Source organism: Neodiprion pinetum, chromosome 5 (assembly GCF_021155775.2).
Source record: "Neodiprion pinetum isolate iyNeoPine1 chromosome 5, iyNeoPine1.2, whole genome shotgun sequence".
In the NCBI taxonomy this organism is placed as follows: domain Eukaryota; kingdom Metazoa; phylum Arthropoda; class Insecta; order Hymenoptera; family Diprionidae; genus Neodiprion; species Neodiprion pinetum.
In genome coordinates this window covers 32,094,026-32,118,205 of record NC_060236.1, presented here as the reverse complement: position 1 = coordinate 32,118,205, position 24,180 = coordinate 32,094,026, and the positions used below count along the sequence as shown (strand labels likewise).

Here is a 24,180-nt window from a genome sequence, read left to right as displayed (position 1 = left end):
GGCTCGTTTCGAGATCAGATAAAATAGATTTCGCAGCAGTTAATGGATTCGTTGAATAATTACACCCACACACCGACAGAATCCGCGCCAGTTGGTTTTCCTCTCGTTTTTTCCCTTTCGCTTTGGGTACTCTCTCTTGGGCTTTGGGAAAAGGTGCGGAGAACTTCTAGGCGCTATGACGATGCCGAGCACACAGAACCGAATTCAGATGAAAGAGCGTAAGGGTGAATTTTCAATCCTACTCCAGGTTGAATTCTGAATTTACCTCGGACGCGAATTCCCAAATCTGTCGAGAGGCACGGGTATTGGTTGGTTGGTTGGTTGGTCGGTTGGTTGGTTAGGCGGTTGGTCGGTTGGTTAGGATGGAATGGGAAGAAAACACGACTGTATTTTCTGCCTCGAGCTCCGGCTTTTCGTCCGTCCTTCACCGCTTCTCCTCATCCCCCATGAGAATTGCTATGTAAACGAAAACACGTTTTAACAATTCGTCAATTCAAAGAGTTTCTTCTCCCCGTAGAACCGGGAATATCTCATGCGGCAATCTTTGTCGCAAACGTCTCTTCTGCATGACAGTTTTCTCCCTTGCAGAGGAAAGCTCCGATTCCACGGAGCTTGAATTCTAATTTCCTTATACGCTCCAATCCACAATCCGGCTGAAAATTATGTCTGCTCTTAGTTTAGTTTTCCAGATCTGCAGTCAATCTTCTGTTCTTTATTAAGGGAACCGGTACAGTTTCGTAAAAAACTAGCTGGATAAACATGAAAGTTTAGCCTAATTCACGAAATTTTCCAACCGCCGCACATTCTGGAAAATGGATTGTGTCTTGGCTGAGTGTCGGTAAGATGTCGGTAACAGGAATCTGTATCCAGAACTCTCCTTGCTTAACTGCTCCGAACAGCTGAGTTTAATTTGTCAAGTGTTTAAACGGGAGAGACTGTTTCTCAAACTGTTGTACGCGAAAAATTTTCAAGTGGCGAACGATTCGAGAGAGAAACAGATACGTTTAAATTAAAAACGCAAGGTCGTGCACCAAATTTGATAAAAATTAGTTGGATATAATAAGAATTATGAATTTGTTCGAGGTTCAAGCTACTACAATTCGTAACCGGAAGTCGATAGATGTTCATTAAAATTGTGTCGAATCTTCATCGAATAATTGATTTTTTTTTTTTTTCAAATTTTCTCGTTCCAGTCTAGAATTGCTTTGGTTTTTGATAAAAATTTTGTTTACGTCAAGACAATTTTCTGAATAAAAATCTGGTCTCGTGCCAATTTTTTCCACACCGATTGTTCAGTTGATCTTTTCGAAGCCTTAGATATCTCGACGAACCATTCCTCGTCATATGATTTTGGGAAGTTGGAAAACAAACATTTTTTTTGACCAAACTATTTACGAATTGGTGAATTTTATTTCACGTTTCAAATATGGATAATTGATCATAACTGTTCACAAGATTTTTTGTTTGTTGAGGAATGGTTCATCAAAAGATGTGAGGCTTCGAAAGGATGAATTGGCCATCGGCGTGGAAAACTTATTGCATTAAAAATCTTTCCTGTATGTGTAATGAACTTTGATACATACTGGTCTTAGTACTACTGAATAATTGCCTTCGCACTCTCCAGTCATCAAAAAATTAACAAATGCAATTTCATTCAGACTGCAATTCCTGCAGCGGTCCACCTTCTTGACTAATTCATTTCGTTCCTCTCCTCCGTATTCACGTCAACTTGGTCACGTAAAGCTCTATAGGTACGTATCTTCTTGAGTCATGCAACTACCTGTGAAAATAAAGAGAATGAAAAAAAGAAGAATAAATGAAGAAGAAGAAGAAGAAGAAGAAGAAGACGAAGACGAAGAAACTACAGTGGATACGGTGGTAGACCGGAAGTCATTCCTTAATGAGTCGTGTTATTAAAACGGCAGTAAAAAGGTGAAAGGAAGAGGAGCCAAGGAGACTCCCTCGGGGTAGCGAGTAGAGCCGTATCGTGCAGGGTGAGTGAAACAAGAGTGGAGGAAAAATAAATAAAAGGTATAGTATGTACAAGTGAGTGAAAGGAAAGGGCTGCCGTACAACGAGGAACGAGAAACGGACTCGGCTAACGAAGGCAACGTCTTCACGGTACTCCTCCATACCATTTTCCTTCGTTTCTTCTCCTTTTGCTAACAGTTCTCTCATTTTTATTTTTATTTTTGGCTCTTCCTCTCTTTCCTTCTTCCACTTCATCTTGGTCTTCTTCTTCATCATCTCCTTCTTCTTGATGGTTCTTCTGCTTGTAGCTTACTCGCAACTGCGCCGAGACACTTTATAGACTACCTATCTTTTGTTTCCACGCCACACCACATGAGAAGAAAGTACACCAAAAGCTCGGTCCAGAATTTTCAGGTTATAACACGACTCGTAATACCAAATGAGAAATTGGCAAATAAGAGTTCAAATATATACATCATACTGCGCGTAGAAAATTGTCACATGGATTTTTGATTGGTTTTGAAAAAACAAACACAGCAAAGCTCAAATTACACACCAGTGGAAAATCATAACGACCACTTCCTTTTTTTATTTCATGGGAGAAGGGGAAACTCTCTCGGACTATAATGTATTTCCTTTTTCTGATCGAGAATGACTTTTCTCGACTTTTTCAATACTCGATCGTAATTATTGCGACACAATGCAACCTTTTATAGATCAAGTGCGAAATACGCGTCTTGTTCCATTTTGGAATTAAATCACAAAAATAAAATACCTATGTCGAAGAGTTGTGTCACGTCACTCTTAGCCTGTTTCTTTTGTGATTACCATCATACTTTAAAAATCTTTTAGTGATCAACCTGGTGCTCCGAACGTATAACGAGGAATATGATCGATAAGATGCAAAATATCGCGTCTAGAAAAAGAGAGGGAATGATGTGACTGCATGTAAGCTGTAGGAATGGATCATAAATGCGACTGGGAATTTTTATATGGAAGAAAATTAGGTGTGCCTATATATATATATATATGTATATGTATGTATGTATGTATGTATGTATGTATGTAACCGATAAACTTCATCCTATCTTTTTTTCGCATTTTCAATTTTCCTTCTGGAGAACTGATAGCTTATATAGAACGGAAATCCCTATAAGAGAAGTCGGAATATTCTCGTCCCGCGATGGGAGAGATTCGAACATTTCTCTCTCCCTTTCCCATTCCCACATCTCTCGCCTTCTATCTCTCACACCCTATCGATCTTTATATGTATTCTATTTCCACGACGTGACAAACAGCTCGTGCCAAAAGAACTCGTTAGTGATTTGGCACTCCATGTGCAAATCTCACCCTTGCACGTTTAAGCATATACATACATGTAAGGTACGGATCTATGTATGGTAAAACATGCAACGGAAAACGTTGAATTCACGTATGGACACGTTATATTTGTTTTGCATTTACGGGTAAACATTGAAATAAAAATGAGGAAAATCAAATTGAGAACAGAATGGAATATACAACGTGAGATTTATTTTTGCCAGGAGGCTTAAATTCTCTCGGTTGGATATCGTTTTAAAAAAAAAATTCTAATATGAAATATGCGTATTACCGTCCAAAGGAAATCTAAATATGAAAGGCAAATAATGAATATTAAGGTAATAATAATGATAACGACAGTATTGTCTATAATCATACAATGCTATAATCATACTCCGTTTTCTCTTCTGCCTTCGGAGATTTTTCATGACAAATGTAGTTAATTACTTGTAAAGAACGAATGAAACTGTAAATACAATTAATTTGACTTAATATCTGAGATTTTCTCGTTAAATTTTTTTCAAAGCTATTTCGTTATCAACGATTAATCCTTATTGTTTATTTTCATTTTTATTTTTAACATTTTATTACACGGCTCAAACGCTGGGTAATCATAGCGATGAAGATGAATAAAAGAATCTTTGCAAAGATATGCGTAATTTTCAATTGAACATAAGGTTCACTTAGGCATAATCAATTCCTCAACTTATTGTTAGTGCAACAACTGATTAGGGATGTGAAATTTCTTTTGTATGATTTCCCTTTCACCACTCGGTTGGAAAAAGTCTGCGTTCCGTAACGCAAATGTATTTACATAACTTTTCTTCTTACAGATTATTCTTTTTTTTCGTCATTCGTCGTGTAAAAAATTTTACGAAAATGATCTATTTAAAATATACATATACTCAGTGAATTCCTAACGACTGCATGTTCCGTCATCCTACTTGATTAATGGACACCCTCCTATATACAAACTGAGAGCAAATGTTTGCCAGGGTTACCAACCATACATAACCTCAAATATTGTAACAGTTGCGAGTTGAGCAGAACTGCTACCAAAAGCTGTTAAAATTTTTGAGGTTAGATACACTTGGTAACCCTGGCAAAGAGCTGCATTCGGCTTGTAGCGCATGCGCATTAAATTTTAGCAAAAGACTAATATATATTATATACATTAAGGTGGTTCTTATTTGGGGATGGAAAAAAATTTCATTTTCGTACATTGTAGGTATATTTATTTACTTATTTTTATTCAATTTACTTTTATCGTCTGGGGAGATTTTAGGCGTTAGAAAATTTTGTCCAGAAGGATTTTGCCCGGAAAATTTATTCAGGGGAAAATTTTGTTAATTTAGAAATTTTCAAGGCTTGTACCTATCATTACAAGCAACAACTCTGCCAAGCTTCAAATCAGTCCCTTAATTTGTACCAAAGTCATAAAAAACGAAATGAATAGTTATAAAAACTAAAATTATTTTAAATTTAAAACTTTCGCAGCTTATGTCAGAGGCACGCGTTCCAGTTGACGTTGAGGCATAAAACTTTACATAGAATTTTTTCGTATGATTTGGAACAGATCTGGGAGGATTCCCAATGAAAATTTTTCCTACCTCCGAACAAGGACCACCCTAACATATATATATGTATGTGTGTATGTATGATACTGCAGTAGCAGAAGTGGCGGTAGGAATGGCGGAGCGAAACCGGGAGAACATTGTCGGAAAGGTATAATAAAACGATATGTAAATCCTTCATATATCCTCTATTACCATCCTTGAACCGTCGGTATAAGCTACCAGCTCCTTTGCATAAAATTTTTGTCTTTTACCTCATCCTAGTAGGTATAAGGTATGAGGTATAAGGTATACATATGTATATGTATAAGGTATTCTCGGGAGGAGTTTCCAAGATTGCCTCCAGACGTGAAAGACGGACCTGATTTCCTCCATTTTCCTCCGGCTCTCTTCATCTTTATCTCTTCTTGCCTCGGCATTGTTTGTCTCTGTATGAAAAGTAAATAAATAGATAATAAATGTACGAAGTGAATTCTGACGTGGAGAGAAAGTGGAAAAAAAAAATGAAAGAAAAGTAACAAACTTATGTGTATGTGTACGGAAAGTATGCGGGTAAACGAACAAATGGCGTTTTTCGTGAAATTACACACCCACGCGTCAAACCTGAGGATGATTGAAACGTGAAAGGATCTTTTTTAAATATTTTTCTTTCATTTATTGAATCCCCTTACATTCTTCTACCTCATTTTCTCTATATGTTTTGACTCGTGTTATCTTTCCCCCGTTTCATATCTTCGAGCCTGTGAATCGGCATCGCGGTGCACAGTCTCTTGGAAAAAGTTTCTTGACGAAGAATCGAGCGAACGAAATAAGGCTTTGAAGATCCTTTCGACCAAAGACTGTCAAGATGAATTTAATCAACGCATAGATTGAAGGAACAAAAATCCTTCCAAGTACACGAATATCGAATTGTCATCATTATAATTTTTCAATCTCAAAGTAACTTCACTTCATCCAGTTTCCATAATTTATTGTAGATAATTTTTTTACCTCATAGAATTGTCAATAAAAATTGCCTGCGGATGAATTCGTTCCAAAAGATTTTCAGTTCGTCGTAAAATCACTTTTTGGTTACAGATTACATGTAATTGACGAGATTGAGCTTTCTTGAAATAAAATTTGAAAAAAGAAAAAAAACATACCTATTAACATTATGGAGAATTCATTTCAGTCGATTTGCAGAGAATCGCTCAACACGAAACAATTTATAAAACAGAAATTGTAACGTGTCGCGTTTCAACAAATAATTTGATTGTGATTTTTTTTTTGATAAAATTTGAGTGTTCGAGGCTTAGAATTATTATAATTATTGTTTTTCTTCTGTTTTAGCAATTTTTTACCGGACTGTACGCCCAGAGCGCATCTTCTTTGGGAAGGGAATTCCAGGTACGTGACGTATAGAGTAGATTCCCTGATATACGAACTGTCATATTTTACGATCAAAGATCTTTCACGTTTTTAACAGCCGCTCGTAAAAACGTAGCTAATGTATAAGTTTCCCGATGTGCGAAACCGCATCCGCGGATTTGTGTCTGCACGAAAGCTCGCCGAGCTTCGGGGCTGCTTCTGTATCGTTATATCTATGTATGAGATATACGAAATCGCACTCGAGTCGCGGATATACCTGCAATAAATCTCCAGGTTTGTACATATATACAGTTGTACCGACGCCACGGATTCACCCAGATATCTTATACATACATCTCGTCGCCTTTCCAGCTTCCTTAATTAAAAACTCGGCCACCTCTTCGCTCCAGCTACGTGTGCTAAATTTCCACCACGCGATACTCGCGTTTTTCCTCTTTGGACAGTCCACCTGAACCAGACGGCGTCGAAACTTTAGCTATTCAAAATCCACGAGGCGTGGATTTCACCCTCATAATCAGACGCGAAGAAGTCAAATGATGCTCATTTTTTTTTTTTTTTGTTTTTAAATATTTATCACGAATACTTTATTGCTTGTGTCTTACTTTTAGTCATCTAACAAGGGTCAAACTCCCTTCACCTTTTTGTTGTTGCGAAGAATTTAGTTTTAAATGTTTAACTGCATTCTAAAAGATTGTTTAGAAAATTTAATCGACACTGATTGTTTGAAAAAATTGCAATCAGTGAGGGTAGTATTTTTTATTTTGTGGTATCGATTTTTAGGAGGCTTTCGTACTAAATAAAACCCCGGAAACTGAAAAAATACAATCGGGACATACGAAGACAAACAGCTGAAGAAATAGAGCAAAATTCTCCCATTTGCCAGTTGAAACTTTTGAATTCGTTCAGAAAACAGTGCAGTTGTTGTTGGAATTTAATTCTGTTAATCGAATTCGATATTTCGAGTTGCAACGTTACTCATCGAAGTGAAATAAAATCATCTCTTTGTCTAATCTTCAACTTGCATTAACCAAGAAAAATTGTTTTCCGAAAAGTCAAGTTTCTCACAATTTTCGACTTTTACGGTACGGCGAAGAAGAAAGTGTGATAAAAGTCCGATACTGTTACCAACCGTTGGTAAGTAAAATATTCAACTTCGTTTAAATTTTTCAACGTTATGAAACTGCGTATAATACGAATGATAGAAATTGATATTAAATCAGGGCGATTATTAATCGAGTACTGCAGTCTAATATATCAATCGCCGGCTGATATCATCAGCTAAATCTAATTGGAGCAGGGTCGCGTTGTTGTGGGCGTCAAGTGTAGGCGAGGGGTTGTCCTGCAAACCGTTTCAGAATTCGCCCGACTCAAATCGATGCAAATTCCAGACTGACCGGATGCGACAAACACGAATGTCATTAATTATGCATTTAATTACAACCCCGCGATACAGCTACATGTCCTCCTCTCCCGCCGTGTGCGGCAGTCGCCCGAAGCTAAACCCGGAGGGTAAAACAGGGACGTAGGATGGGAGCCGGCCGGCAAATTATGCTTCAATAAAGGACCGGTCGAAAGGGCAAACGGAATCGGAAGCGATTCACCTGTCACGACGGCTACCGAAGCTTCGTTTTTTTTTTTTTTTTTTTAATTGTTTATTTACCAATTTTTTTATCCCTCCTATTTTTTTTTTTTTTTCCACCTTTTCATGTTCGTTTTGATTCCTTCGTATGAATTAGCGCCAGAGGCGGTTATATGAACCGATGAAGCATTCATCAAAACGGATTATTGAACTAATAATGCCCAGATGTGCTTGGAATTTAATATTGAAATTCTGATTTTCCCGTTAACAAATAACTGGTTACATGCTGTTTTATAATATTGACGTTTAATGTTGACTGCATACTACGAGATGAATTTTTTAATCAGTGATCGCTACACGATTTATCATCTATACAGAGTTTGGTTTTTTTTTTTTTTTTTGTCGCAGAGTTCTGGAGTATCGTATCTTTATTCAATTCATTCGAACAATCACAACTTACATTTTAGCTGTCCTTAAAGTTACCCCATCATCGGATCCAAGACGGTTATCAACAAATGATAGCCTGACTGATCAATCCTTCATTCAATCAAATTATTTAACAATTTTTTGAACAACTAATTTTTAGTTCCGACCGATTTCTCATCATTTGTCAACGCAATTTCGTAAGCTTGTATTCATCGAAAGTTTTCACCAATCTTAAACTTTGTACAAAATTTTCAACGTCGCATAAAATTTTCACTAACCTTTATCACCTCGTAAAATGTTTAGCAGTATCAAATTTTTCACAAAATTATCAACGATTATCAACAATCTTTATATCTTCAGAAAATCTTTCACCTACTACTTTCAACGAATCAGAAAATTTTCAGCAATCTTCAACTTATCAAAAAGTTCTCGACTTCTGACAAAATTTTCAACAAATTTCAACTGATAAAAAAATTTTCAACGACTTCAGCTGTTCGACACATTTTCATCAATTCTCAACCAATCAGAAAATTCTCAGCAATCTTCAACTTGTCAAAAAGTTCTCAACTTCTCACCAAATTTTCGACAATGTTCAGACAGTCAAAAAATTTTCAACGATTGTCGAGCATTTCAAAAATTTTCAACAACTCACCGTCAATCGGAAAATTTTCAATAATCTTCAACCTACGACAAAGTTCACAACTTGTCACAAAATTTTCAACGATCTTCAACCGATCAATAAATTTTCGACAATATTCAACGATATTCAAATTAAAAATCAAACATAATTAAAAACTCTCAACTATACTCAGGAGCAATAGAAAAAAAAAAAAAAAAAATTTTGAAAATAGAAGCCGACGAGTAAAGTTCTTTTCTATGAAGGAAAAAAAAATGTTGAAAAATAGAAACAAAAAAAAAAAAAAAAACTGCAACAGCATCAGCAGAAGCGACAGGATACGGACATATAGGATCGGTTTTAATTACCAAAATTTTAACGGGGGGTCACACCTACTCACTGTAGGCACTGAATGGCTACCCTACACGGATGCAAATACACGGAGATCGAGTTTGCTCGTTAAACTGTACAGAGGACTTTGTTATTTTTGACGGCAGAGTTTAACGGGTAAACACGCGCGCAAGTAGATTCACGATATATATATATATATATACCTACACATTTACGCAGGTATATTCGCACGCGCATACGAGAACACCGATTTACATGGGTCGGTATCCGTATCACGTCCAATTTGCAAAGGTGATATGGAAGAGTGGCAAGCATCCCCCGATACTCACCCCCTTTGCGTACCACCCAATACAACCCCTCCCTTCACTTTTTCACGTATCCACGCATCGCTCCCAACGATCTGCTCTACAAATTGGAGCGTTTAAAAGCTCGCTAATAATTAATTCTCGATCAACGCGTTTTCCGGTGTTTGACCATTTTTATTGTGTTCTCGTCCCTCTTTTTCGGTTCGTCTTTTTTTTTTCTTTTTTCTTATTTTCTTTTTTTCTTTTTCGTCTTCCTTGTCCCTCCCAGCGATCTGTTTAACATTTTTATTCAAGTCTCTGACGGACTGCATCGTCGTTTTCTGAAAAATTGCGTCGAAGTCAAAATTAGCGAAAAGTTTTCAGCTGGATGCGATCTCGTGTTATTTCGAAAATTGAAAGAAAAAAAAACAGTCGATCGACGAGTAAAAAAAAAAAAAAAAAAATCCCTCGACGACCAAATTACAATTAAATATGAAATTAACAATTTTTGTATCTCGATGAAAGAATAACGGTAAACATTGTCTGAAGCAAATGAAATTTTGACAAAATTTTGATTTTCCTTTGAAAAACGCTCTTATAACTCTCGCCACGACTTCGGAACGTTTTGAAGATGTAATTGAAGTTATACCGACTACCGCATGCGTCGTTTGATCGTGATCTTCATCCCTTATGCGTTATATGTATACTCATACGTGTACATAATACACACTCTGAGATAATTTGAACGGACTTGGATGCGTGCTGCAATCAGCACTTCGCCTTAACCGCTGCACTCGCGTTTTACCCTCCTAATGCAATCAGAGGTTATATAACTGCAACGGCACGGCTGCAGGTAAAGATCTGTTTAATTGCCGTCGAGATACAGATCCACGGAATTAGTTGGCCCAGATAGTTAAGACCCGAATTTGCGATTTGCGATTTACGACAGCACGGTTTAAGGTTCACGCGAACTATACGATAATTAAATACTAATGTCAAGTTACGATTGAGATTTATTAAATCGCGTTCGATCCATAAAACTGTGGGAAATATTGCTCTGTATAATCTTCGAAACGCAAGTAGTACAAGAAAAAAATCTGACGAGTTTTCGGGTAATAATTATTACTGCGGATGAATGCGTCGTAAAAAATGCGTAAATATGAAAAGAGTTTTTATAACACCACGGTACCTGGTTTTTATTCTTTCGTTATCTCAACGCTGTATCTTGTACTCTGCACCTATACTATGAAATTCGACTCACGAAACCAATCTTAAGGTATTTCTACCCAAGCCGTGGGAAATAATGGCTCGAGGAAAGTTTTTCGTTTCGAGAAACGTGTAGTATTCGGTATTACTAGCGTTGACTCAGCAGCGTACATTAGATACATAAATTACTCCATTCTGTTTATAGATATATTTTTTTTTTTTATCTATTGGAATTTGAAATCACCGTTTCAACATGTGTGGAAAAACTACTATATGATTAACTTTTGAAGCTATGGTAAAAGATAGTTATTCGAATAAAAGCCACAAACGACGTTAAAATAATAATTATCAAAAAATAAACCACTAAAAGACGTAGCGTGGATAGAAAATGGAATCATTTTTAATTCAAACATTTTTATGGATCAAAACATTGACAATTATCTTCGCAGAAGAGAATTCTAAAACCACCATGAATGAAATTTATAAAGCTTGACAAATGAAGGAATATGAATTGATTAAAAGGATTTGGTTCGGAAAAAAAAAAAAAATATCAAGTGAAATATTTTTTTGAATTCGATATTCCAAATGAAATTGAGGGCCAATGTATAGATAATTAAGGCGCGAGTCTCGAGGTACAATTTTTTTTTTGTTTGAAAAAAGTTGACTCATTTCTTTTCGTGATTACATCCCGTGATCCGAGCGACCGTTGCCCGAAAGTAATTGTGTCCAATATTTGTTAGGAAAAACGGCAAAGGTTCGTTAGCAGAGAAGAGTGCAATTAAGGGTTGTTTGACGGAAGCCGTGTTGTAGTCGGGATGAAAGCGGCTGAAGCCTTCCTATTGTCGTCATCGATCGATTTCGAACCCCAAACCCAGCTCGGGTTTCTCCGAGCCGATGATGCGGAGGCGGAATAATTTTCGACGAGTCTAAAGAAGTCTCACCGAGATCCCGCTCCATTCGGCAGGCGAGTTTGGGAAAGGGGGGGGGGGGGGGGGAATAAAACCGGAAAGAATGAGAAGGCTGTAGAAGTTTTGTGTACAAAAATTACATGCGAATCAGAGCGTTCAAAATCACCGGCATTGTTACAACACCGAACGACGATTCACGGCGCGAAACGTTTTCTTTGTCAATTTAATGGAACTTCAATGAGCCGTGTAGAGTCGTAACATTATACTCGGTGAAGATTTAAAATAACGAGGTGAAATACACGCGAATTGATTTTCCAAGCAGGGTTTTCAGGTTGTTCTATAACTTGACATCGACGAAAATTGTTTCCCTAGTTTAATCAGTCACGGGCTAGGTATACTTGGAATTTAGAAGAGTCATCTTGATTCATGCAACTAGGAATTAACGAAATTCGTTAAATTGAGTTTGAATTTGGCGCGCGCTGTTTAGTTTCCGCGCCTGCCGCCAGATGCGCAGCTCTCGCGCGGACGAAGCGCGATGCCGAAACGATGATTATATCTCAGTGCGGAACGGATGCAGCGGTCGGAATGTGATTAAACTGAGGTCGTTATTGGTCGATGAATTCGGGTAGTACTGGCGGGTGGTTCAGACAAAGAAAAGTCGTTATAAAACTCTGATATCAAGATCAAAAACTGCGAATGATTCGCGGGAAATCTATCCGGCGTATAATACTATACTGATAGTAAATTGCGATGTAAAACGAAAGAGTTTCAGAGTAAAACAATGAACAAATATAGAAGCGCACGAGCCAATGCTTCCGTATAACGTGTATCGAATGATCAAACTTGGCACATCGCATTATGCCGGACGGTATAAAACCACCCTATCGCAGTCATGCGCTACGGGACATTCCACGTTATATCTATGCACCCGGTTGTATTCCGCAATCGCTAGTCGCCATACCAGAGACGCGTTTACGTTTTCCTGGGCGCAAAATCACTCCCTTCCTCCAACCAACGCTGCGGTAATAGAATTCGTCGTTGTCATACCTGACTGGAGCTTAGTCGACGGATATACGGGCTGGTATATGTGGTCGGGAAAAAGTTGGACTTATCGAAACAACAACGGAAATGTTGCACACGCTTGAAGCGGATATTTGTGAAGTTTTTTTCTTTATCCCCACCGAATTCGGTGCAGGGAATTTCGATGAAATCGTGAACGAAATGAAACCAGCTTTAACAATGGTTGAAAAGTGAGCTCTTGAAGGTAGATGGATTGCTGTGTTAACCCTTTTCAGTCACACATTTTTCAACTCAATATTTTGACCTGACTTTTGTTAACCGAGGATTTTTAGGGTTGCTGATCACGAAGCTCCGGTCAAAATTTGATGATTTATAAATACAATATGGCGGATGTAAAATTGAAAAAAACTATCAAAATTCGATGTTTCTGACCGAATCTTGTTACTCGGGGGTTTTTGGGGTCGCTGATCACGATTCTGAAGTTTGGATTTCATAATTTCTGAATCCAAGATGACAGATCCAATATGACGGATGTAAAATCGAAAAACTATCAAAACCCGATGATTCTGACCGAAACTTGTTACGCGAGGGTTTCTGGGGTCGCTGATCACGAAGCTAAAGTCAGAATTTGATAATTTCTAAATCGAAGATGACTGATCCAATATGGCGGATGTAAAATTGAAAAAACTATTCTAATCGAAACTTTTTACTCGGGGTTTTTTGAGGTTATGCGAAGTAACAAAGATCATCTCAAGTTGTACATAAACTGCGATAAGACCAGGAATCCGACCGTTTTTTAAGGGATTAAAATCGGATCTCCATTTTCAAATCGATTTATCAAACTGAAAATTCGATTCTGTTACTGCTTATTAGTGAAGGGACAGTAAGTTAGGACCAAGTTATTCGAAGCAATGAAACACCTCTGAGGAAATTGGGGAGTAGGTAAAACTGAGGAATGGTTATCATTGGCTTCCACGTCGGGAATGATGCGGGATAATGAGAAAGGTGCGATCGGGCAAAGCTAAACGAGGCGACGAGTGTGAGGTGGGGGAGTAAATAATTTCGTTTCTTCTGATGAGAACGTTACTTTTGATCATCTCCGATACCAACGCCTCGGCGTTCTCTTATTCTTTCGGTAATTGGTTGGCGAGAAGTTAGACGTCCGGGTCAAGTCGGTGTATCCGATATATTATACCGAGCTCTACGTGTGTAATATATCGCCCGATATGATATAGACGGATACGCTTCGGGCACCTGTGAATGTACGACGGTACAAATGTAGGTATCGGAATTCGTACACCAACGCACGAGGCTCAGTCTTTTTCCGAAAGAAATACGGAGGCGGAATTTCGTGCGAAACAAATTGATTGTTTATATCGATTTGCTTCTTCCCGTGTCTCGAGCCGCACAACACGTTTTTCTCCCTTTTCGCCATCCCTTTTGTGCACCTTGCGTTTCTGCTTTTTCTCCCTTCCCTCTTCGTCCTCTAGCCTCTTCTCCTTGGTCCTGTTTTTTTTTTTTTTTTTCTTGTCTTTTGCTTTCTTCTACCAGCTAAAGCTCAGAAACGAGCTTAGTTAAAGTTGTTTGCCATCGTTACGTGCCTCGTCTGTCTCTACATAGATAGACGGAAAACTAAACTGTAAGAGTCCCCTTTCACCGCCGTCGCTATCATTCCATACACCGGTTTCTTTTCTTTCTTTCTTTTTTTTTTTTTTTTTTTGCATTTTCTTCAGCGTCACCAGTGTTTACGGTTTTTTTTTTTTTTTTAGTCGCATTGTGTCGCAGAAAAGTTGCCTGCAATACGTAAAAATCAGTGTTTATAGGAAAAGATTTTTGAAGATATGTGAATTTCAGCTAACGTTGCCCAATTATTAATCAGCATTTCGATCAATCTTATTTGTTCGTTTTGTGTAGTGAAATGTATGTGTTTAGTTGATTAAAAAAAAAAAAAAACCACGTCGGGCATACAAAATCGATATTCATTTATAGAGGATTATTGAACTTGTGTTATTTATAGAAAATACATCAATATTATTGAAAGTAAGTTTCGGTCAATTTCTAGAAGATTTATATCCAAAAACGGAGAAGGAAAAAAATTAAACGAAAGAAAAACCAGAATGATCTATAGTTAATCTATTCGAATTCATTCCGAAATTCAAATTTGACTTTGTACACGCAAAAAAAGTAAATAAATAAATAAACGAACAGTTGAATCTCAGAAAACAATTATTCCATTAGTTCTTGGCAGACGTTTAATTACTTGAAATGTTTGTGTGTTCATAGCAAGATGAGTTTACCAACTCGAAACAGAATTATTTATATTGGATAAATGAAACGCATTTTTGAATCGATAAATCGCTTGCTATGGAATATTGAATCAGGTATTATCGGGGTTTATATTTTCTCCTTGTCGTCTAAATTGTTTTTCGGCAAAATCGTCGGATAAAATATAATTTTTTTTTTTCTTTTTTGCGCAATTCAACCGTCAGGTAAATCGAATAAAGTCCGTAAAAGGTAAACGACCATGGTCGAAGAATCAAATGCATCCTGAGAAGCGTATTTACCTATAGGAAAGTGTGGGTGGAGGCTCTCGGGTAACTCGACGGCATTGTGGCGACGCGAAGGAAATCAATCGGAGGATGGGCAGAGCCACGGTTATCTATATCACTTCGTCTCCTGCCCTCTCGGTTCTTTGACCAAGCGCAATTCCCCGGTGATTCCAGAGAAACGCGGGAGTTTCGCTGTCCGCCTGCGGAGCGAAATCGTCCAGGCTGAGAAGAAACCGGATCGGTGAGAGAAAATATATTCGGCTGCATTTCACCCGCAACTGTTTCTCCGAACATCGAAACGTTTTTTTTTTTTGTCTAAAAAACGAGTCAATTCAAATTCCTCCGCTTTGGATGAATTCGACGTGAAACAGGCCGGAGAAACAGTTTTTTTTTTTTTTTCGCGATGCTTATCATCGTCGTAGACCGGGAAGAGTCGAAATATTAAAAATCGATTTGTTTACGGCAGAACTGGAGGTTCAAATTAAACCGGACGTGACTGTTTTTCATGACCGTTAATTGATTGTGAAATCCTGTGAGTTTCAAATTTTTTCACACAGTCGTTTCCGTGATTATTGTTTGAGTTTGGCGGATAGAAATACTGACTGTCTTTTTTCTAAAAACCTGTTTTTCGGATTCCAGAGGTGCGAAAACGTGATGATTTGTTGAAATCAGAAAAAGTGATGTACGACCAAAACCAATACTATTTTTTACTTCACCGTTGATCGTGAAAAATAAAAAAGATTTCGTACATTTTTTTCACTATTTTTAAAGGATTCGAAATTTTACCAACGTTTATTTGCAAGGTTTAAGCTAAAAAGCAACAAATGTCATCTCTTGATCGAGACGGAGGTATTTTTATTTTTTTTTTTTTTTATTTCCTTTCTGTTGGATGATGAAAATTTATTCAAGGCATGGAAATTATCGGCGGTTGATGGTAAAAACTGCGGATAAGGAAAAGCTCGATTGTTTCCTGCAGTTTTCTTCCGTTCCACCTCTGTTTTTAAAATTTATTTTCTAGTTTGATTATAACCTCCGACATTCGCGCAGCTTAGACTCGTCGAGGTGAACGGTTGAATTCATATAACGGGGGTAAAATATGTACGTGCATGTATGTCTCTACACACACACACACATATATATATATATATATATATATATATCTGCATACGTCCCGACTCTGCAGCGCATTATTATTTATCACACCGATAATGGGCGAGAAGCTATAAATTCATTTCGTCGCGCTGTTTCCTAGCCGGTGGAATACTACCTGCACATATATATAATGCGAATTCGCAATAATATGTTGCCATGTGTACATACGGTGAAATTCCGCACACGCCCCGCAGGTATCAGCCAGCCGACCTGTGCAGCTGCAGTGCGGTAATTAGAAATCCCGTAACTAACGACTTGACGATGTACGACGTAACGAAAAATTATGCGATATTCCTAACGGTGGGAGATTTAGATTTTTATTTTTTTTTTCTTCCTTTCTTTTTCAATTCCATTTGCTCTCGGCCAAATTACTCGGTTTTGTTCAGGATTTTTTTTTCACCATTTGAGTCACACGTTAATTGTGCTTAGTCAAATTTTCTAAGAAGATGGTATTCCTACGGTCTTTGGGGTCGCTGATTGAATTCGCGGTAATGAGTTTTCACAATCTGATTTCAGATTCGTAATCACCGACCGAAAAAACCCCTGTATATATTGAATCTGCCATCTTGAATTTTTCAAATCTGATTACAGATTCGTAATCAGCGATCTCAAAAACTTATTATTTATGTAAAACATGTACGTATGTAGAGGGGTAACTTTCTCGAAGATGAATAAATTAAAATATCGAGGAAAAATTAATAAATAAGTAAAAAACAACGCGATGAAAATTCCCAAAAACACGAATTACCAAGTCGATTTCAATTTTCGAGAATTTCGGAATTAGACCCGTTTGTGTCGATGTACGTAAGGTGAAATTCTTCGACCATGAGACGACAAGTTTTGAATTAATTTTACTAGAAAATTGGGTTCCAAAAGTTGAAAAATCATCAACGATATATTAACTTGTTGACATCATTCACCCGATCTGAATAAATTTTGCATATTTTTGAACTGCCGAAAGAATAGTTGGTCAAAGTGGCTTCAAATTCTCGCCAATTCCTGTTCAAGCGTAGTCGATATTTGTCAGTTGGTATTTGAAAAAGCTGAGCTTTTTCTCACACCGTGAAATAATAAAACGTCGAGCGATCCCGCGTGGTAGCGACCTGTTTCAATGTTATACCCGAAGTCGCCTTAATTTTCTCCCTGGCGAATTCGGAGAGGTTCTAACCACTGGTTTCAACCGAAACGGAAGTCGGGTAGGAGATAAAGAATTACGGGAACGCTGTGGAAACGGCGGCCGGCCGAATCTTGGCCTCGGAAATAGTCCGTTGGGTTTTTCGTAGGAATGCGGGAAAAGGATCGCTCCCAGGCCCCTAATGGCCGACTCGAGGAGCCTCCGGGCGAAACCACCTGGTCCAGCTCCTTCGGGACCCCCGGGAGGCGCGAAAGGGCGAAAGGGCGAAAGGGCGAAGGGCGCGGGGATATCCGAGCGGGAAAACAGCCCCATAAATCAGCCGAAGTGGGCTCGCCGCTCGGTGTTTCTTACAAGAATTGCAGCTTCTCCATTACCGAGTCTCCTTGTCAATGGGACGCACGGCTCTGAGGTTTCCATAATCGGGTAGAAATCTGACGTCGCGTTGTTAGAAAAATACGGGCAAGCTCGGTATTTTTATGACGAGCGTAAGTAGGCGAGTCGAAGACGAATATTGAAAATACGCGATATAGAAAGAGCGTTTTTATATTACGTTCACGAAGTACGAAATTTAGGGTTAGGGTCGCGTCGTGTCAGATTTGGACGCGACAGCGCATGCGCGCCGTTACAGAAAAGGAGTTGAACGGGGTATTTTCTTTGCTCCGCGCATGCGCATTCGCAGGTTCGCTCTATCGACGTAGAAACGGGTACTTTGTGCACGGAAAACACGCTTGGAAAAAAGCGTAAAACATTTTTGAGCCACGATGAAGGGAGACCCGTGTTTCGACGTTCGAGAATAGAAACGTTGACAACGAGTTTCAGGTATATTTTTACAATCAAATGCGCTACATTTTTCTCAAAAGTTTTTCTAAGCTTGCTGATTTTTGTTCAGTTACTGCTCGTTGACTAAAGATATTGGGTGATACCGTAAAAATGCCAAAATCGCCGTCGGTTAAGCCGATTTTTTCAAAAACGACTTTGTATTTTCATTTTAAACAATGTCGCTACGGAATAAAAATTTCGCAGCTTTTAGGTCAAGTACTGTGTAGCTTGTACAGCCATATTTCTTCAAATATCTCGGTTACATTGCGTGTAAAAAGCTTGAGAATGTGAGAGGGATGAAAAAAGCATTAAAACTTTTCGAATAAATTTTTTTTCATTGTCAACAAATACCCATCGAGTGAAACGTTAAAACTCGGGTTTATTTATTTTTCCCGAAAAGTGTGTAAACATTTTTTTATTTATTTTTTTTTTTCTCATTCAAAATTGGCCTCTCATCACGCGACTCCTTTTTATCAGAAAATATGAACATCAACGTGTAGTCTTTGTTTCCGTTTCAATGATAAACATTGAGCAAACTCGATCATATCGAATTCCATTATCAACACAACTCAGCAAGGACAAATAAATGGGGGATCGAATAATTCCTGCGTTCTTTTTGCAACAGTTGTGATCCCAAAAACCGGAGTTCCGAGGGTCTTCTCTATAAGCTCGCGCTAACTGCTCAACGGATATATCTGGCGGAGCTGTTTCGCCGCTGATTCTAACGGATAATAAGCTGCTAAGCGACCCTCTAACTCCGGCCATACGCCCCATGCCATCCTATCATCGGCGATAAGTGTATATAATTATCTGTCCCGTATAATAGCGTCCGATACAAAATCTAGTAATAGTTTATAACCTGACCTTACCCGGCACAATCTCCGCTCGCTCGCTTAATTTACCCCGGGGGAAAACGGTTCGATAATACCTTCGTATTATACACTGAAACAATATTGAACGATTATTAGGGTGTTTAAACAACCACCGTGATTTTTTTTTTTTTTCACCATTACTGTCACATTGGAGTAGTTTGAACGAATCAGTTATTCAACTGATCTATTATTCGGTCAATAATCACATCAATTTTACTCATGTCATCTTCGAAATGAACGACCTAATTAATTTCCATCTATATTTGAATCCGCTGATGAATTCAAACGTGAATTGAATTCAAACGAGAATTCAAATCATCCTGATATGAGAATGAAAGAACTAAACGCGATTAAAGGAAAGGATTGAATTGCATCTATTGTAAAAGACAAATAAAAAACATCTCGAATAATTTCCAGTAGGTGTATATATTTTCACGTAGTTATAGATTGCCAACATAAATAATCAATGCCCCTAATCCTGCAATAAAAATTCGATTAATGAATGTTGAAAAAAATTCTCACACACAAAATCGTCTGCATTATTTATGTAGGTATAATCAAACAAGGTTGCGCATATTATAATACATATATGTATGTATATGTACCCGTAGGTATATATACAATGTAATGTATAGTATTTGGTTTAATTTATCTCATACATTCTCGAATAGCCTCATCTGTTGCAGCTGTTGAGAGTACTGAAAGGAAAAAAAAAAAAAAAGCAAAGCGATCTCAAGGTACGAAGTAGAGGATGTATATAATTTTTTTCTTTTTTTTTTTTTCTTTTTACCTCTCCTCTTCTTTTCACCGCCCTCTGAATTTAATATCAGAGTTACTACCGTTCATTTTCTAAATTTATTTTACGATGCTAATTTAATACACGGTTTTATTTTTTCCTCAGATCTCCGGTTTAAATTTTTCACCCTTTATTATTACTTTTATACAGGGCTTGGAAATATTAATTATCACGATATCGCTTTTGCCATCTGCAACGGTATTCGGTATTCAGTCCGCGGCTCCGCCGACGTCCAGCCCTTCATTTCCGGCCGTTCAACGCGGGAAACATGTGGCCGCTTAGAATTCGTCGGATATAGGTATACAGCGCGCTAATTTACCAACCGGGTCTATTTTCCTAACCTCGAACTAGGCTTGCTTAACCCAACCTAACCCAACTCAACTAAACTCAACTTAACTCGACTAAACTAAATGCAACACCGCTGTTCGAGTCGGATTCAGTCAAACCGCGTTCGTCCGCCTTCTCCGGTTTTCCTTCCCTCCTGAATCAACTCAACTGGTTAAACACTTCACACCACAACACCAACATCCTGCCCAGCATATCCATACCTCGTTATTATCATCGGTATTACCGTTGAATCCGTTCGTAACTCTGTTATAAATTCAACCGCAGCATACAGGAACAAGAAAAAGTTACCAAATTTGCTTATCGTATCCCGTCAGACGCCTGGAACATCCTGAGAAGATCCCTGAAATCTAGTCACACCGCGTCCACCGCTAGATGGCGGAAATTTTCACAGATAAAGTCCAGCTAACGAATTACTTGAACATTGACCATCTTATTTCACGATTCATGGTTCGAAATGGCACAAATCGCTTGTTGCGGGAGAAAAAAATTATTTCTAAATAGATGTGCAGGAGGCGGAAAAAGATATTTAACTGAAAACAGGTTATTGAAGCACCTAGTACGTGAGCAGCTGGTGCTCTGTCGGGTCGGTTGAATAACCGGAGAACATCATTAGGAGATATTTCTGGTTGTACAGAATTACATACGAGGAACTGATATTTTATAACGAAGCATGACGAGGAACAGCGGCATTATAACAGTGGCAAGACGTCGTTAGGTGCAGAATATACGTATATATATATGTATATGTATATATATACTTAACATACCTACCAACATCACTTGGAGACTTCGTTATAATGAAAACATTGTCCGGATGTAAGGTATAGCTAAAGAGTGGGGTTTGTACACAATGTGACTGCGGTTTCGAATTACAGAAATTAACGAACTTCATAGTATATAGGTGTGTACCTACAGTTCGTCTAAGTAATTGAACTCCCAAAGACAATGGCGTCTGAATACGATGTTTATATCCCTCGGTGCTCATGTCACTCAGCTCAAGGAGGACTTCGGAGAATCAACCCGGTAATTACACCCCTATCCGACTGTCCCCAGTTCAAATACCAGATCAGAGGGGTACATCCATCATTAATCGAAGTCATCCAACTTGGAGTGGATAACTAGTTCGGTTCCTGAATCAAAGACGAAGACGGCCAAGAATTTTTTCGACATCGGATCCGAACGGGTATCGAAGACTCGAAAGCAATTTTATTGAGGAGATCAACGGTTATCGAGACCTTTAATAGTTATTTCCGGAGGCTCGAAATGAATAATTCAGGGATAAAAAGGTGCGGGAATCGGGCATCAATCACATTCGCATCGAGCGGGGTGTAGGGAATTGGGTATGTATGTGTGCGTGTGTATGTATATGTATAATTAAACACAGCCACGCGCATCAAACCGTGATAATTAGACTGTGTGCAAAGCCACTCGTAAGACACACCCTCCAGACTTTGTATACTCAAAGTTGAGAGTTGCTCAAGCTCCGGGATCAGTAATTAAGAAGGCTTAATTGTCACTGTACATGCAGAGACGCTCAGAGTTTGACATCCCGGTTCTAACCATCTCACATGCTTCTTACTCTGTGGCACCTACCTTTCACCTTGCGTACGTTATACAACTCAGTCTAGTTCTCAGATTTCCAATCGTCTGGAGTCCTAGATTCTGGAGGAACCAACACAACAGCTTCGAGGCAGAAGACGCGATTTCAAGTAACTGAATATCTCCGGTGTCTCGAGTAGGACGGTTGATTACTTCTTGGAAGTATGATCCAATGAAAAAGTCGGGATTAGAGAGACGACGACGACGACTCGAACCTCGACTCAGACTCAAACACGTGGGATAAGAAAGTGTAAGTTGTCTTCGATTCAAGAATTCAAAAGAAATACGAGCTTCTATAACCTCGATTGGAATGATGCAGAGAACCTTTCGTGGAACCTTTTGAACATGACCTGCGGTGATGCTAACTACGCGTTATGAAATCTGGAGGACTTTTTTTTTTCCAAGTCTAAAGGGGCAAAACCGAAAGAAAATGAAGAGAAAACAGGATGGCCACGTTGTCTGTTGCATTAACGACGGTTCATGGTCGATAACTCATTCGCGCATGATGCAAATCGTCCTTGTTGGCTGTCGGAGTGTCTAAGTATATATTTGAGGTCGCGTTTCTCTCAAAGGGGTAATCCTGGCATCATTCGAGCGGGGCGTTAATTCGCATCACCTCAATGCGAGGACTGATTTTCTGTGCAAACACGTTTCCGGTTAAAATCGATGCGGTGTAATCCCCTTTCCAATCTTGTGGCCTCCACCCTGATTTTTCGGCCGTACCGAATCGCGCACGCGAATAAATGAAAGTTGTTACTTTACAGAAACGTTTCTCACTGCGCCGAGGTTCACTCACCGATTCATGGTCTCCTTAAGCCTCAAGGCGATTTCGCATGTTTCCTGACATTTCCCCATCAGTGATGTACCTCTATCGCTCTTTCTTTGAGGATGGTTTTCATGCTCCGTGAAATCGAAAAGCTTCTGGCGGAGGGTTCACCTCTATGGTTTATACCCACGTCATTTCGTCATGCCTTCTGCGCACAGACGCGACGCGGCTAGGCTGTCTCATGTTTGTGTCATTTCGGATACGCAGACTCAAACTTGTGTAAAGTACCTAACTACAGTATAGGTACATGGACGTGGATCTATCCTGTAATTAGACGGGGCCAAAACTCGACTGGAGAAACTCTCTTTGACTCCACTTAACATCCACAAGTTGGGAAATATCCTCGAAATCACAGACACTCTCTTTCCTCGTCCTTCTTCATCCTCGATCCCCCCAACCTTGGACTCCACATCTAGGTTTTCTATCTCGCTGCTTACTGCATAGTTTGCTGTTTCATCCAACCGTGTTCTCAGAGTGACAAATTTGTTGTTTCCATATCGTATCTTCTTCTTAACTTTTACTTCTCCCGATCTTTTTTGTTTCCAACTTTGTCGACAGTCTTGTTTGTGTGCTCCGAGTGTTCTTCTTTCGCGATATCGAAAATTAGTCAAATGAGACATTAACTCTACAGTACAAAATCGAGGATACTTATGGAAACGGCTGTTAACAAACATTGATCAGAGACGTGACTACTCGCAGAGAGTTTCGAATTCTCACAGGGTTTGCTTAAAATTCACAAATATTCATGTTTTACACATAACTTATATATATACATATCTATAGATTACTCGTATAATACGTATACATATACACGGACTTCTGTATATTTAAAGTCGTGCATGCATCACCAGTCGCGTTTCCGATGCCACCGTGTTTGTAAATTCGTCTCATTAAATTTCCGCTTTGCGGGTACTTACGGTGTTCCTTTAGCCATTGAAAATGCCAGGCCTTGCCCGCGCAAACACGCCATGTCTGCATATATGTTATGTACCATTTATGTATGGATGAAAATACGGGGACGAGGTAAATATACCGCACTTTCATTTTCTACCTTTGATTTTTCCCGCACGTGAAGTAATTTTTTCCACTTCGAAATTGTGCCCGCAGCGGTATGTGCGGTGTGAAAAAACGTGCGAGGAAAAGCATAGGACGATAAATTGCGAAGAAAACGAAATAACAAAATTATAATACCGGTTTATTTGCTACTGAATGACAAATAGCCACGCATGAATGTTTTTTAATCGTATAAAAAATTCTGCCAAGGATTTTTTCTTATCGGTATTTTGTTATGCGTAAATTTTTATATTTATTCGTAATTTTTTTTTTTTGGTATGCTTATTTTCGTTCTTATTCCGATTCAATATCGAATATTAGAGTTCGGTCTCTTTTTCTTCATCCGAACGATTTCTTGCTTTCAGTGTGTACGATAAATCGCGTAAGGATTGCGGGTAAATGAAAAAA

At 38.6% G+C, this 24,180-nt stretch overlaps 1 protein-coding gene across 1 annotated transcript in view; it reads left to right on the top strand.

The window, feature by feature from the left end:
• Nucleotides 1–24,180, top strand: part of LOC124219151 (uncharacterized) — a 203,866-nt gene that overhangs the window by 34,801 nt on the left and 144,885 nt on the right. Inside the window, exon 2 of the mRNA XM_046626345.2 lies at nucleotides 6,195–6,251. The gene's annotated coding sequence lies outside the window, so the exon portion shown is untranslated. The remainder of the gene's footprint in view (nucleotides 1–6,194; nucleotides 6,252–24,180) is intronic.